The 14,890-nt window shown below is 45.1% G+C and overlaps 1 protein-coding gene across 3 annotated transcripts in view; it reads right to left on the bottom strand.

Moving 5' to 3' along the window:
- Window positions 1–13,424, bottom strand: part of HIVEP2 (HIVEP zinc finger 2) — a 258,918-nt gene extending 245,494 nt beyond the window's left edge. The window contains exon 1 of one of the 3 annotated variants that reach the window (XM_068231705.1): window positions 13,145–13,424. The gene's annotated coding sequence lies outside the window, so the exon portion shown is untranslated. Of the gene's footprint in view, window positions 1–12,354; window positions 13,098–13,144 lie in introns of those variants that run through there. The other 2 variants (XM_068231706.1, XM_068231704.1) reach the window with 2 other exon arrangements.
- Window positions 13,425–14,890: the final 1,466 nt, after the last annotated feature.

The raw sequence follows: 14,890 nt of genomic DNA, 5'->3' as shown, positions 1-14,890 counted from the left end.
CTAGCAGAGGAAAAGTAAACAGTTCACTTACAGTTGAGATAATAAGAGTCAGATAACAGCCCTCTCCATGACTAACTTAGTCGGAGAGCTTAATGGCTTGTTTGCATAGAGATAACAACTGGAGTTTCTCAACTCTTCCTGTACTGGAAACAATTACACTGATGTATCTGATCTTAATGTTTTATTTCTTAGCTGTGCTACACATACAAATCATAATATCATCATTTTTTTTTTTCGCTTCAGTGTCTCTTTAAACACTACTGCAGCCAGTAAGATCATCAAAACCAGGAAACTGGTATTGTTTAAAGGAAATAAATATGGCAGCCTCCATATCCTTCTCACACCAGGTTCCCTTTAACCAATAATCTGCATCAATTTTCTTTTTTTCATCGTTTGATACCATGCAGCAGACAAGTATTATGATTGATGTTCTAATCAGTTGCTTTGTCTGTGACAGTTGTGGAGTGTATGATTAGAGATGTTGGTTAAAAGGGTTTTTGAGAATGCTAAACAGAGGTCATTGTTACTCGCAAAAACTAAAACACTAGTTAACATTTTAGTTTCTCAGTAAGGAAGTTCAGCAGGTGACCTGTGGTTCTGATGTGGTCCACCGCTGCTTCTTGTAAACTGTTAGTTCATAAATTATAACTAACTCTAAATGTCACAAATGAAAGAACCCCATTCACAGGGTGAAAACAAAAACAGGTTGCTTCAAACCACACCCATCAACACACACGTGCTCCTCAGCTATATAAGGCCGATAGATAACCGCATCATGTTAAACAACTGGATTAAACAATTGCAATTACATAACAGAGGTTTGGTTGGTTGTAAGATGAATGCCTATTTATCCTATGGAAAATACACAGATCAGCCAAAGCCCCCTGCCTGATATTGTGATGTTTCCCAAACCAGCTCTGACCCAACAATACATGGGCTCCAGAGGGTTTCTATAGGTGTTCGATGATATCTGGCACCAAGACTTTAGCAGCAGGTCAATCAAGTTGTGAGATGGATCCATGGATTGAAATTGTTGGCCCAACAAATCCTACAGCTGTTCAATTGGATTGATGCCTGGGTAATTCAGAGGACAACGAAAATGTGATTCCACAAACCATGCCACCTGCTTCCAGTGGTTTCAGCAGTGGGCAAGGGTTAGCAAAAGGGATGGTCAATGAGGTGCACATAATTCTGAGTAGATGGAGGATTATGCAAATTTGGTATGCAGATATGCTTTAAAATGGACCAATCAAATCCTACTGAGGTGGCATTCAATTGGTCTATTTTCCAGCTGTATTTCCTGTATGGGCTTCCCTATCGCCATGGCGACGATCGCGATGACGTCATCGACGTCCTGACGTCAGCGGGTGTCCCGATCCACCCCTCAGCGCTGCCTGGCACTAATTGGCCAGGCAGCGCAGGGGTCTCGTGGGGGGGGCGGCGCGGTGCGGCGGATAGCGGCGAATCGGCGGGTGGCGATCGTTATGCACACACAGCTAGCAAAGTGCTACCTGCGTGTAGCAAAAAAAAAAAAAATTATGTAAATCGGCCCAGCAGGGTCTGAGCGGCACCCTCCGGCGGCTTACCCCGTGTCCAGCACGGGGTTACCGCTAAGGAGGTTAACGCAAAAAAAATAATTATGAGTTTCACTTACCTGGGGCTTCTACCAACCCCCTGCAGCCATTCTGTGCCCTCACAGTCACTCATGGCTCCTCCGGTCTCCCGCCGCCAGCTAGTTTTGTTTTTGCCAACTCGGAGTCGGCGGGCCACAACGTGTACCTTTGCATGCGTTCCCGCTGGTGCAGGAAGCTATCATGGATGTCAACACGTATCTTTGAAAGCTTTGCAGATGCAGAAGACCCAGCTAAGTGAAACTCATTTTTTTTTTTTTGAGTTAAGGTTCCCTTTAAGTAGAAATGGTTATTTCCTCATGTAACATGTCATTCAAAGTCAATTAAAGGCCATGTTCCTACAAAGGGTTATGACGGCAGTAAAGGGTTGGTGTTTCACCACTCTTACAACTGCACAATGAAGCAGATTTATCAAGACCAATGCAAAGAAGAAGAAGCACTTCGGGTGCAAAAGTATCATTATAAGTGACATAGGCCTTTTGACAAAGATCTGTATGACCCCTTATCTTCACATGTAGACTTCTTCATAAGTGCAGCACAGCTTGAGGTACGTGGCAGGCCCTGTATGTTCTTCTGCTTGAGTACACCACTTGTCTTAAAACAAGAGGGCCCACTTTCATTCACTCTACTAATTAGGTCATTCATGACTCGCACACATCGTAGAGGTGATCTCTTACCAAGTAAATATAAAGAAGAGTTTCTGAAGAAGGACCTACCTAATTGACTTCTACTTCATGCACTGTGCTTCTAATCACACACGTGAGTAATACCAGCACACATCTCTGATCAGCTTGAGACACTGTGATTCATGCTCTATCACCAAGGCAGCTTTTGAAAAACAGCCTGAAGATTATGTGGGAGGTTCCCAGAAAGCTTGCTGGCATTCAGTAGAAAACAGTGCATGTAGATAAAAAAAATACATTAATGCAGTCAGGGCTGTGCATCCAACACACAACTGATATGACTAAAGAGTTGGATCAGCCATCGCAAAACATTAACAATTCCATGTTATTTTCAAAAAAATTATGTGTGATATCACAGCAATCCTGCCACTGCTTTCACATACACAGCAAATGAATATACTTTACTACTTGCTATAGTTGTGCTCCTTACTTTACTATCAGAAGCCCATGCTTGCTAGTGAGCTGCTGCGCACATTGTCCATATCCATACACCTGACACCCATCTTGCATGGAGAAAATCATCACCGTCAATTCTGAACACGTAAAAAATATTCGTAATTCCCAGTACAGGGGGCTGGGATAGGAGGTAGAGTCAGCAGCAGCAGAAGGGGGGGGGGGGGGGCACGGGAGTATCGGTGATCACAATCAGAGCAGACAGCGAGCGTATCGCAAGCAAAAGTGGACTGCGCGGATGTGCATCCGCTGCAAGAGGCAACCAAGCCAAGGGAAGCTGGACTAGCATATGTACTACAGTGTTGTAGAAGTTTCCCACTAGTAACTGGCTCATGTGCGGCCATCTGGAGCGGACAGTGTAGTAGTGTGGATCATCTGTAGCCCGGGGCAGAAGCATTACCCCTCATAGGCTATATGGGGGGGGGGGGGGGGGAGTTTGGGAGCACAACCACCTACCTTGGAATTTCACAAACTGCACAGAAGTGCTGACAAGTGTGAACAGCTCCAATAAATAAAATAGTTGCCATTCACTGTCAGTCTAGCGATGAGCATAGAATGGACAAAAAAACATGTCTGTTCTCAGCTCAAGTTAGAACACAGCCTAAACGGCTTGAGGACCAAAGGCTTACAGCCCCCTAGTGACCAGGCCATTTATTAAAATTCAGGCCACTGCAGCTTTAACAGTTCGCTACAGGGCCATACAACTTAGAACACAAATTAATCTTGCTTCCTTTTCTTGCCACCAACAGAGCTTTCTGTTGGTGGCATCTGATTGCTGCTGTGATTTTTTTTTTTATTATTAATTTAATGGGGGAGGTTTTTTTTTGGGGGGGGGGGGGGGGTTAATGATGATTTGGATGCAGTAGCGGCTGAATAACACACCTGAAACAAGCATGCATCTAATCCAGTCTGACTTCAGTCAGAGCATCTGATCTGCATGCTTGTTGAGGGGCTGTGGCTAAAAGTATCAGAGACACAGGATCAGCAGGAGAGTCAGGCACCCGGTATTATTTTAAAAGGAAAAATCCATATCCTCCTCAGTTTAGGTTCCCTTTAAGGCTCTTACACACGTCCAACTTAATGCACAACCAACCTATTTACCTGACAACACGTGCCAACACGTGCCACACGTGCCAACCAACTAAACAACCAACTCGCTTAAAAGGAATGTCCAGGCTCCCTTAAAAAAAAATTAAAAGATCTACCGCAGCTCCACTCTCAACCACTGGCTCCCGGTCACATCCGCTGCAGAGGCTGACCTGCACAAGCGCCACTGTAAATAAAGTTCACATAGTAATAGAGTGTACTGCACAGGCGCAGTAGTACTGCACAGTACACTTTGGACAACATGGACTTGATTGACAGCAGCACTCGCGCAATAGAGGATGACATCGCGAGGTCGGTCTCTACAGCTGAAAGGACCAGGAGCCAGCGTCTGAGAGTGGCGCTGCGGTATGGGAAACATATCGGCTGCTAGGGGCTGAAGGAAGCCCTGGGTAAGTAGATTTTTTTTTTTAAGGAGCCTAGTCATTCCCTTTAAATACTATGCATGTAAGCTAAATGACAAACTGCACAACATGTCTGCATTCAAAAACAACAAAGTTGTTCAAAAGACTTGTACACACATTCCAACCTGCATGATAGTTGGTCAGATTGATCCACCGGTTGGATCTGGCAAACAACCTGTTGTCAATTGGTCATCTGGTTGTTTGGCAGCTGTACATACACCCAACTTATCTTCCAACAGACAAGTTTGGAAGATAGATGGACAGATTGTTGGTACGTGTGTATGAGCCTTTAGACCAGCAATACTGATCACCCCAATCCATCATAGGTCTTTCCCTGTGAACACATACTACTTGGCTACCTGCTGAGCAGCATATTCTGCCCATTAGAGATGGGAGGGAGAAAGACAAACAGGAGTAAGCTAAAGTTGTAAGTACTGACAGTGATTGGACGTGTTTTCTTAGCACACTCCTAATCCTAACAGCCAATCACCAGGAATCAGGCATTATCTATACAGACTCTGCTTCCAAAGCAATCACAAAGTATTGTTCTTGACCAAAATTGCACCAGCAGATGAGCATGGACTTGCTAAGACCGTGCAAATTATGGGCAGAAAACGAAAAAACAAATGATAATGCTACAATGTTGCATTTTAGTCTGCCTGTTTCAAAACAATAAAAGGAAACAAATTACTAATATTTTTTCATTTCAAAACCCTCCAGCAGCGAAGGGTTAGAAGTAGAACCTCTGTCTAATTTTAACTGCTGCCTATGTCCTCATTGGGAATGTTTCATCTCACATCCTGTCTTTTTTGACACCCATCAGCAAGGTCACAAACAACAATAAAAACCTTATGAAGGCTCTTGGCTTGCCTCATTCAAGGGGGAGAAACTTACATAATGATGGTCCTTTTACCCCCACAAATGATTAGAGACTTCCAGACAACCTACTACTATTGTCTTGTCATTGCAAAGATCCTACATACATTTAGGCCTGGAACCCGCTAGAACGCTTTTTTAAACATTTTAAACGCTCTGCCAATGTAAATAAATGTAACAAATTCCACAGTAGCGATTACGATTAACAAAAATCGCAATCACAGGACATGCAGCATTTTGGGAGCGTTTGCGCTTCAATTTAAAGTATTGAAGCGCTGGCAAATCACTCATGAATCGTTACACATATTATTTTGTGTGTGAATTTAAATTACTGCAAACTGCACAAAAATTGTAATAATTTGAAAGGACCAATCAGAATTAAAATCACTAATCGCAAATCGCTATCACAATCGCTGCTAAAAAGCTTACACTTAATTACTACCAACATTGCTGGAACACGCTCATGAAAACGCTACTTAAAAATGCTAACAATTTGCGATTTGTAGTGGGTTCCATTCCTCAGACTTGGTTCAGTCAATCTGCACCTTATTTCTTGTTCCAGGTGTGTTATTTAGACCCTACTGACCAGAAAGATCAGCAGGACTGCCAGGCAACTGGTATTGTCTGAAAGGAAATAAATATGGCAGCTTCCAAATGTCTCACACCTCAGGTTCCTTTTAACATAGAAACATCTGATCTGCATGCTTGTTCAGGGTATATAGCTAAAAGTATTAGAGGCAGAGGATCTGCAGGACAGTCAGGCAACTGGTATTGTTTAAAAGGGAATAAATATGGCAACCTCCATATCCCTCTCCTTTCAAGTGTCCATAATACCTGATCCGCGTCGGCTACCCACATCAGGTAGCCTCAATTACCGCTGCTCTCCGCCGCTCCTGTGGCCAGATATCAGCTACTTTCAATTTCAGTGACCCCTTAGGTCATGGCACTGCAGGTCTGTGCTCTCAGTGCCTCATCATAGGGCAGAGTACATGGAGGCGGGAGAGCTTTGGGGGAGAGGCAGAGCTGCCCAATGACAGCTGGCGTTAGGAACACTCCCAGTGTATGTTTAGCAGGAGTGCCTCTACTGCAAGGCACACCCCTTTCCCTCGAGATTGCCAACAAGATTGCATGTTGGCAATTTCAGGAAAGGGGGCCATGATTGACAACAGGGTGTGTGTGTGTGTGTGTGTGGGGGGGGGGGGGGGGGGGGGTAGAGAACAGGCATAGGGGACACAGAGGCATGTCATGGACCAGGCAACATGCCTTTGTACCCCATCTGTCTACACTTCAAGCAACATACTACAACTGTACTTTTTGGGGAAAAAAATATATTTTAAATACGACACTTGTCCTGTAGTTCCTATCAGTTTCTTGAGATGACAGTGCAACAAGTCAGGCTTGCATACAAATTTCAGGTAAACTTAATGTAGCCTGGAATTGGGCCAATTAAAGTGTACCTGAGACGAAGGGAAAAAAAGTTTTATACATACCTGGGGCTTCCTCCAGCTTGATCACTCCCTTGTTGCGTTCCTCTGCCGCCTGCAGCCTCTGCAATCCATTCTGGTAATTCAACAAGTCGGAGCCAGTCGGCACAGGCGCAGAGCAGCCAGGCGCGCTCCCGTGGCTGGGAGCGTTCTGCGCTTGCACAGTAGTACTGCACAGGCGCAGAACTCTCCGCACAATGGGGGAGCGCACACAGCCGGGCCCCGCATGCTCAGTATGCCCCTGACTCCCGCAGTTACCGGGACGGATTGCTGAGCCTGCAGGCAGTGGAGGAACCCAACGAGGGAGCGATCAGGCCAAAGGGGACTGGAGGAAGCCCCAGGTATGCATAAAAAAATTTTATTTGATCGTCTCAGGTTTTGTTTGAAAATGCACTTCCTTCCATTTTTGATTAGCCCAATTTCAAGCTGCATACGATTTGAATTTACATTGCAAGCCATCATACACATATATATATATATATATATATATATATATATATATATATATATATATATATATATATATATATATATATATATATATATATCTTTGTTTGATGTTCCCATACAATCTCGATCGAGAAGATTGCCCGCAGATCCGCTTGTGTATACCAGGCCCAAGGCCTGTACTCATATCTGACTAAGGCAGCCAATAATGACTACCTGAGCCAGTAGTCATGTGTACAGCGGTCAGCAACCCCCAACCCTAGAGCTATTCACCCGTGGATCAACTTAACACCCCGACGGAAGCCAATTGCATAGTCTGTACCGTTCCCCCCGTGTGATGTCCAGCACATGCCGCTCCTTTTTCCCTCTATCCCCCCACAGCTACAGCTCTTACAATATACATACTTCAAAATAAAATCGTGTGAATCAACCGATGAAAGACTGTTCAGCGATCACACACAGAATATGTCCAGTAATGTGATGTGAATGGCAGCAGTGTATGAGGCTTTTGTACAGTAAACACTGGCAGAGATAAGCTTGTATTTTGAAACAGAATCAAAATCAGTAGTACAGCACATTATGAAATTAGAGCCTTTAAGGCTACTTGCACACCAAGACGTTGCGTTAGGTGCCACGTTAAGGTCGCATAACGTGCACCTAACACAACGTATGGTGCTGCAAGAGCCGACGGTAGAGTGAGCCGCGTTAGGCGGCTCTATTCCGAAAAAGTCTCCCAGAGTGGTGCTGATTGGCCGGCGGGACCACGTGACGCGGAGCGAGACACTCCGCATCACGTGGTCCCGCCGACCAATCAGCGGCCGCCAGTGCAGTGAATATTAAGTAGCCATGTGCCGGCTACTGTAGCTGGCTCTCCCCGCCTCCTCTCCGCCCCCTACTGCGCATGTGTAAACAGTCTAACGCGGCTATAGCCGCTCTAACGCCGTAGCATGCTGCACTTTCCGGGCAACGTACAGCGTTACATGTAACGCAACGTGGGCTGTGTGAACAGCCCACTTGAGTTACATTGCTGTGCGTTGGGGGAGCGTTACAGGCACACTAACGTGCGCCTGTAACGTCCCTGTGTGTAAGCAGCCTAAAGGGAACCTAGACTGAGAAGGATATGGATTTTTCCTTTTTAAATAATACCAGTTGCCTGGCTCTCCTGCTGATCCTGTGACTCTAATACTTTTAGCTACAGTCCCTGAACAAGCATGCAGATCAGGTGCTCTGACTGAAATCAGACTGGATTAGCTGCATGCTTGTTTCAGGTGTGTTATTCAGCCACTACTGCAGCCAGAGAGACCAGCAGGGCTGCCAGGCAACTGGTATTGTTTCAAAGGAAACATCCATATCCCTCTCAGTTAAAGTGGTCTGAAACTCCGACATAGCATTCAATAAAAATGTGTTTTCCTACTTTTTATTACTCATACAGTTATCATATTTGCTTTTGTGCATAAGTAATATTGTTTGTTTACAAATTACAAGTTCCCAAAGTGTAGTTTATCTTGCCCTGAAACCTGCCATTGCATTTTTTATTTCCACTGCTTTTTATTATACATTACATCTTCTAATTAGCTGTTCTGAGCTGTTTGTGTGATTGAAGCACAGAGAGCTTCACATAGAGCTCCTTTTCACTTGTTACACTGTGTTTACACACATGTATCAACATTGGAATGCAAACAAAGATACTGTTATCTCCAGTTTGGATGCAGATTTGAACCTGAATAGCAGGACAGAGTGCTTTGTTTAACCATTTCAGTGATGTTCTGCTTAAACAAAATTCTGGCATAGTAGCTTTCAAGCTGTGAGAAATCTTTTAGAGCAAAGTAGAAATGCTGACTTTCAGGTTCCCTTTAAATTACTTACGTATGCTTAAGTATCAGTACATCAAAATGTCAACAAAACAGACAGCAATCTATAGCTAAAAACCAATGATATTCAAACAGCAACGGCCATCAAAAAAAAAAAAATATGCATAAATATAGTGTAATTCTATTACTTGCAGAACCAAGCTTTCACATGTATCTGTCTTTATCTACAAGCAAAGAAAAACAAAAATGAAACGGAAGGCTAAAGGTATGCAGTGATGTGATGTTTCCATTTACAGGACAGGGTATTTACTGTGGAGGAACCCCTGAGCAAGCAAGGACTGTACTATTCTTCTGAAAGAGGAAATCCTCCTGGGATAGGGTATAACAAGCTCAGTGCACAACTTCCCAGCCTGTCACCACAGACAGCTGCATGCCTGCCTATCTCAAATGGATCACTGCTATTAGTATAGATGTATCATTGCAAATATCCAGACAGAAAGCGAGTTTAATTCCCTCCCCGCAGGGCAATGTTTTGCGAATAGAGAAGAGAGAGAGAGAGGAGAGGGAGAACATCTGGTTTGATGGCAGGCAGAGCCCCTTGTTAACCCCCTTCCTGTGACTATTCCACGTCATGGAACATTCCCGGAACGGGCCAACGTTCCACCCACTCCTGAGAACACACAGGCAAACACACACAGACAGCACTCATCTGCAGATGGCTAATAGGTGGACTCTGCTAGATAGAGCAGACTCCTGCATGAAAACATACATGGATCATTACAATTCCGTGCAAACCCTATGGAAGACATATGCCATAGCTGTTACCAGGACTACTACATGTAATAGTGGTCCTAGTAACAGAGGTAGTAACAGTAAATCATATGAATTAAATACTCAGCTACAGGATATCTATTTTATGGCAGATGATTACATGCATTTTATATACAAACTCATACAAAAACAACTCATGTTATGAAATGTACTCACAAAATAAGGTAAAATCACAGATATGTGAATGAGGCCTTACAAACCCACAGTCATATGGGTGGGCATACAGTACTAGCACAAAGGTAAATACAAAATTGATCATCTTAGGGTCATTGATATTTCCCTTGTGAGAAATTGGACAGGGAGCACCAATTGTTTTACTGCCTTGCATTTCAATCAGACTTCAGAAGAAATCTGTTCAAAATGTATCAAAATACCAAGAATGCAAGCTATGACCCATTTAATGCAGTACAAAGCTATGCTGCTGTCTATCCCCAACAGTCCCTCCCCTGTGCTTGATCAATAAAAATAATGGCATTTCATTATCAAAATTGAGCTATATTTTCATTCAGCTCAGTGCTTTTATCGAATAAAAGTCTAATACATAAAATAACAGGTTCGGACAGTGTATGTCTAGCTAGCTAATTTGCATACTTTATATTTAGCAGTGTTTCCCACCATCCAAATAAGCACTAGCATTATACTGATCGACAAACAACCACATTCTGTACATGGGTGTCTTGCAGAGCATGCACTGTTGGGGGCACTTGAGAGGACAGGTTTGGAAAACACAGTTACAAGATACAATGCAGTATACATACACATACAAGTAATATCTTACACACATGCCAGTAAATACTGGCACAGCCTTATTATGTGGATAGGGAAAGTAAAACGGCTGAGAATGGCCCAGTGTAATAGGAATACACATGATCATTGCTGGAGTAGTTGGATAATTCATACTACAATACACATAACTTGAGAATACGGCCACAAATGTGTCACATACAACAACAGAAATCTGTAGCTTCAAACAAGCAGCTGGATTCAGCAGGTACTGGTCTCTACTGAACACTTCTTCAATTATACAGGACACACTGAAGGAAATGAGAGTCACACAAGGGCAGAGTCAAGCATACCAAAACAACAGTGCAGCCAAGCTCTTGCCCATGATACACAAATACATGAGTTTATCTTTGGGAGAAAGGAAGCAGATTTCAGTTAAGACTTTAGGAAGACCTGGTATCCTAACATTCCCTGATCTATTTACAGAGATTAGGAGAAAACCATAAATAGACTCAGCCCAGGATTTGCTGATCTTTACCCCCCTCTCTTTCCCTGGCTGTCATTAGAAGCCATACAAATTCCTGTGGATATTACGCAAACCACCCTCTAATCTGCATACATTTACAGCCCGGGCATTCCCCACATTTCCCAACCATCTCAAGTAAATATGAAACACTCCTCTTATCTGTACACTTTGGCGCGGGCAGGGTCAGAGGGTGCATTTTTATTTCTATTCAGTGTTCCCATAATATTACACAGGAATCACTATCATCATCAGTGTCACTATCAGGCTCCTCTTTTATACTAAACCAGGACCTTTTTAACACATCAGAACACCGCATTGTGAGAATGAGAAAAATCCTATTCATGGCAAGCACTGTAAAGAAGTTATTTAATGTCTATGTGATTTCTATCTGTATTAGTGTTTTTATTATTCAAAAGTGGATAAAGGTTAATATGCCAACCGATGAGTGAGCTACCTTATGAATTTCTACAGCTCCTAAACTGACATTATTGTTAGTGTGCATCAGCCACTGCTCAATCTGGGTCAACTGCAATAATATTTTCTGCTAGTGGTGCTGCAGAGCTGGCTTGTCCCATTAGAGTCATCATCTGACAATAATGACTAGGTGATTCAGGAAAGCAGTTATCACTCTATATATAGTTGTGGAAGGCTTGTGAAGGGCTGAATGCCCAGAGAAAGGAACAGAGAACTCTGTGGCTGCTTTGTGTCTACTGTGACATCCCAGTCTCCCTGATGCCCTCCAGCCTGCTGTACAGAGTACCAAGGCAGATCCTGCTTGCAGCACCAATGGGTTCCCCCCTTTATGGTTATTACATGGAGAGGGTGCAAGAAGGTGCTGCACCGAAAATGAAAGCAGGCTGCACTTACAAATCCTTACAATTAAAATGTGTAGAGGTAACATCAGGAGATATCCAGTGCAGCAGCATTAGCATTACCAAGGAAACCAAATGATGGAGACACTGTCTATCAATTCATGTTTATTACAAATGTATGAAAGCATATGCAATGCCAGCACAATAAGCCCATTGTAAACTTTCTGAAATACTATCTACCCCTGGAGTCAGACAAACATGTAAACCAGTCAAATATTTTCTCCCTTCCATGCATACTTACATAACTGTCTGCCTATGGGGTTTTCATGTTGCCTGCGATGGAGAGGGCAGCCTATGTGAATGGCGCATTACACAGCAAAGGTATTCCTGCTAGCTGTCAGATCAGAGGGTCCTGCTAACTAGACCCTGAGGAAGTAAGCTGCTACAGTGATGGGAAAGGGGGCGTGAGGTGGGCAGCAGGTCAGGCTGGTTGCCTCAGCATGAAAAGGGTTAAAAGAGATCAGATCTTCACATGCAAATGGAGGAAAGAGGAAGCTGCAGTGACTCACCGGATCTGAAGCTCTCTTTATAGTCCAATGGCAAAAAAAGCAATCCGAAGATAACAGCAGAAGACTCCTGAGCAGAGCACTAATCCATTGCACTTTCCTCTTCTAGCTGCTTTCTTGTTTGCTTTCCTCCCCAGCAGCAGCAGGGAAAGGACAGGGCAGTGATCATGGCAATGATAGAGTGTAACAAGTTGTTGCTGAATCCCTTCCTCTGCCACTACTAGATCACTGTCACACAGGAGGAGGTGGTGGACAGGGGAGCTCCCACTCACGTCTGTACAGATTAGTGACAGCTAGGTGAGAGGCTGATTGGAGGCGGCACAATGCTACTGCAAGGGGGGTGCTCTTCCTCCTGCTTGTCAGTGTGTGCCCATGATATGTGTCTATGTGAGTGTGTGCTGTGATCAGTGGCAGCAGGGAGAGGGTAGGGAGAGTTCACAGGGGGAGGAGGAGAAGGAGGAGGGAGCCGCTGATGGAAAGGGGTGGTGTTTTCAGGGGGATCCCTGGTGCATGCATAGAAACGTACAGAATATTGCCCCAGCTGCTGCTATGCTAAGCACAACGTGATCGAGCGGCCTCCCAGCGCGGACCCAGCACTTCCCATTAGTTTGGGGAATGCCCACAGGAAAGGCTGTCAGCCAGAACACTGCAGCCCGCCGCAGGCACCATGTTGTGACACCAAACGGGAGCAGCAGCGACTGCAGCGAGCCTGAATGGCTAATGCATGGCGTGCCTGTAGGCTGTAGCGAGCAGGTGACAGAAGCGAGAATGGCGAATGAGAGCAGAAGAGTACCTGTGTGCAGGGAGCAGGTGCAGCAGCAGGGTCACGTGACGTGCGCGGCAAGGGCAGAGGATGACGTCATGGAGGGAGATACAGGCTGACAGCGTGCGACTCCGCTCTCCTCACCTGCTATTGGCGTGACGGGGATGTGCGTTCCGCGCTGCCTGGGCGCCGCATGTCTCCGCCGCTCCTCTGCAGAAAGATGGACATTCCGCTGGCAAGGCACTAGTCTAAAAATAAGCAGCTGAAAGCGGGGGGAGGGCTGAGGAGTGTTGTCACTCAGCGTGTGAGGAGAGGGACAGGGGGGCAGCCTGCAGCTCGGGGACGGAGGGAGGGAGTCTGCAGACAGCCAGCCAGGCAGGGTTATTCCTGGCACTGCTTCCCAGAACACACAGAGGGGAGAGCTCAGCCTGTGACGTCATCGGATCCCCCAGCGCGTCCCTGCCTGGAGAGGAGGAGGAGGAGGCAGGCTGGGGTGACAGCTGGGTGTTATGTCTGCCTGCGGATCAGCCCGTGCAGTGACGGCGCCCAGTGTCTCTCTTGTCAACTCCATACGCTCTAATGACGTTTCTGGAACTCCGAGAAACTTCTTTCATAATGATAGGTTACGGACAATGCGATGTGGAGAGAAAAAGATGCGATACAATCTGTGCAGCTGCGTACCTTTTTGGCCAGCTTGTTTTCATGGGCATATAGCTACCAATTCTGCTTTTCCGGACTGTTCCTTAGGGCTTATTCACACTGCACAACACATGCACAAATTTGATTTCTTGCATGCATTTCCCACGCATGGAATGCACGTTATTTAATATGAACATTGGCGCCCACAATCGAACCCATGGGAAACCACGTGCGTTGTGCGCTGTGGTGTTCCCTGTCGCGTTACAATGTGATGTGCAGGAATGCACAGTGTACTGTGAATGTTAGCATGCAAATCTATGGACCAAGTGTATTGCACACTATGGGCTTGATTCACTAAACCGTGCTAACTCATAGCACAGCCATTTTCGTGTTTTATGCACGTTGTCGCACGCAATCGTGATATTTTTGCATGTAATCGCGTGTGCAATTTTTGCAATTGCGCACGAAAACGCTACCGCGGCCGTGTTATGAGTTAGCACGGTTTAGTGAATCAAGCCCTATGCGTGTTGTGTCATGACCGACAGAAATGCACTAAGGGCTGGTTTCACTCCCATTCTGATTCGTAGGCCATATGCACGGCTGTAGGGATGTGGCTGCAGAAATCAGCAAGTTATTAGGGATATAGACATCGTTTCCCTGCCCAACTTGCATGTGGGGAAATGCTGCATATTCTGCCCAGATTCAGGCCCATAATGTGAATAAGGGCTAGTTTACACTGCAAAAGGCAATCACTTAGGGACACGTTAGCAATGCGGTTTTTCAGGGATCGCTCAGAAATTGCTGCATGCAGCATGTTTGCACTTTTATACAAATTGCAACTCTGCAATAAGAATACTTACATTGAAATGTATTGGCGCAGTGCGTTGCTGATCACCAGCAAAAATACTCCAGTGTGAACTAGCATTTACACTATAAGGCCTCGTTCACACTATACGCGCTGCCGTGCGCATTTCAGCAGCGCGTATAGTATGCGATCAGAAGTGCATAGAGAGCACTTCTGACGGTCAGTTTGCAGCAGTGTGATGCGCTATCGCACTGCTGCACGCAATTTTTGCCAAGCGCATTGCTGATCCCATTCACTGTAATGAATGGGATCAGCAACGCAGGTGGCGTGCG

The sequence above is a fragment of the Hyperolius riggenbachi genome, chromosome 4, assembly GCF_040937935.1.
Source record: "Hyperolius riggenbachi isolate aHypRig1 chromosome 4, aHypRig1.pri, whole genome shotgun sequence".
Lineage (NCBI taxonomy): Eukaryota > Metazoa > Chordata > Amphibia > Anura > Hyperoliidae > Hyperolius > Hyperolius riggenbachi.
This window is presented reverse-complemented; position numbering and strand designations above follow the sequence as displayed.